The 2,500-nt window shown below is 26.7% G+C and overlaps 1 protein-coding gene across 1 annotated transcript in view; it reads left to right on the forward strand.

Annotated features, from left to right (window-relative positions):
- The window catches only part of LOC125047930 (collagen alpha-1(I) chain-like), a 38,761-nt gene that overhangs the window by 6,260 nt on the left and 30,001 nt on the right, over positions 1-2,500 (forward strand). The gene's annotated exons all lie outside the window — the stretch shown is intronic.

Here is a 2,500-nt window from a genome sequence, read left to right on the forward strand (position 1 = left end):
TCTTCCCCCTTCTTGTCCTGCTCAAATCCAGTTCCTTCGTCCTTCCTGTCCTCCTCCTTTTCGGCTTCTTTAGGCCTTTCTCTCCTCTTCCTATTCCTCTTTTTCAGCTCCTTCGCCCAGCCTAACCCCGTCCAGTTCAACTCCTTCGCCATTCCTGTCCTGCTCCCTTTCAATTCCTTCGTCTTTCCTGTCCTGCTCCTTCGCCATTCCTTCTTTAGTTCCTATTCTCTCCTTTCCATCTTCCTAGTCTCTCCATTCCTATGTCTGCACCACCTTAGTATAAGTAGATTAATATCTTAAGCATTAAGGGTTGATATAGACAAATCACATAGACTTTTTTTGTTGTTTTTCAATTGTGTATTCTTCCTTTCAGTCTTGTAATCAATGTTCATGTGTTTATTTCTACCATTCTAAACATAGGTATTATAATAATCATTATTTTCACTTTTCCTACCATGAGAAATTAAAATATGCGTGCGTTCCCCGAAAATCATAACCGTTTGAAATTCGAAAATCTACATAACATGGTTCCCGAGGTACTATGAACACACGTCCAGTGAGAGTCGAAGTGGATGGAACTCATCCAGGGCCACTTATCCAGTATATCAGACTCATCCAAGGCCTCTAACCCAACGTACGGAGGTAATGCAAGAACATAAAGTAATCTAAGCCAAGACCACTACTACGAACCCGTGCGTTCTTTCTTGTATTATTTAGACCTTCGTACTTAAAGGTGCCGTAGCTCAGTGATGGAGCGCTGGCCTAGCAATCGCAAAGTCCTTGCTTCACGCCCCATTGTCCCTTCCAGTCGACTCAGCTGTGAGTGAGTACTGGTATGCTGACATTAGCATACTGGGGTCAAAGTCGGAACCAATTGCCCACCTTACCGCATCATCCCGTGGCTTAGCACGCATGTTCCTCTACGAAGTTTGAACTTTTTTTTGACTTAGGTGTGGGTCCTGGTAAGTGACGTAAAACTTAATGAGGACGGATACAAGCTTAGTGTCATTATTATCATTACTTTTATAATCACCTATATTATTATTACTATCAATAATCTTTATATTACTGTTATTATTATTATTATTATCATTATTATTGTTATTATAATCATTATTATTATCATTATTATCATTATTATTATTATTATTATTATTATTATTATTATTATTATTATTATCATTATTATTATTATTATTATTATTATCATTATTATCATTATTATTATTATTGTTGTTGTTGTTATTGTCATTGTTGTTGTTACTATTATTATTTATTATTGTCATTATTATTATTGTTGTTGTTATTATTATCATTGTTATTATTATAATAATTATTATTATCATTTTTGTTATTATTATCATTATTATCCTTATTGTTGTTGTTTTTATTGCTATTGTAATTATTTTTATCATTATTATTGTTTTCATCATCATCATCATCGTCATCATTATGGTAATGATAATCAAAATATTACATTATTATTATTATTATTTATTTGTATTATTATTATTATTATTTATTATTATTATTAGTATTATCATTATTATTATTATTGTTGCTGTTGTTGTTGTTGTTGTTGTTATTAATGTTATCAGTACTACTATTATCATCACTATTACTACTATTATTATCTTTTTTTTATTTCATTATTATTAATGTTATTATCATTTTCATTATTATTATTATCATCAGTATTATCATTGTTAATACTATTATTATCATCATTTTCCTCATCATAATCCTAGTCCTCATCATCATTATTATAATTATTATTATTGTTATTATTAATATCGTTGTTATCATTGTTGTCAATACTACTACTATTATTCTTATTATTGATATAATTATTATCATTATTATTATTACCATCATTATCGTTGTTATTAATGTTATTGTTATTTTATTCTTATTATTATTATCACTATTATTATTGTTGTTGTTGTTGTTGTTATCAGCATTAATATAATAATAATAATTATTATTATTATTATTATTTTTATTATTGTTATATTTTTTTTATTATTATTACTATTATCATTATTGGCATTACTATTATTATATTATATTATTGTTATTGCTATTGTTACTACTACTACTATTATCATCATTATTATTATCATGATAACATTATCATTATTGTTGTTGTTGCTGTTATTATTATTATCATTATATTTTTTTATGGTTATTAATATAATTACTATTATCAGTGCTATTATTATTATTACTATTATAATTACCATCATCATTATCATTATTATCACCACCATTATTATTATTGTTATTATTATCGTAATTATTATTGCTATTATTATTATTGTTATTATTATCGTAATTATTATTGTTGTTGCTATTATTATTATCATTACCATTATCATCATCATTATTATCCTTATCATTGTTATTACTACTATTATCATTAGCATTATTAGTGTTATTATCATTAACATTATCATTATTGCTATTATTTTCATTATTATTGTTATTATCATTATCGTTA

This window comes from Penaeus chinensis, chromosome 42 (genome assembly GCF_019202785.1).
Source record: "Penaeus chinensis breed Huanghai No. 1 chromosome 42, ASM1920278v2, whole genome shotgun sequence".
Classification (NCBI taxonomy): Eukaryota; Metazoa; Arthropoda; class Malacostraca; order Decapoda; family Penaeidae; genus Penaeus; species Penaeus chinensis.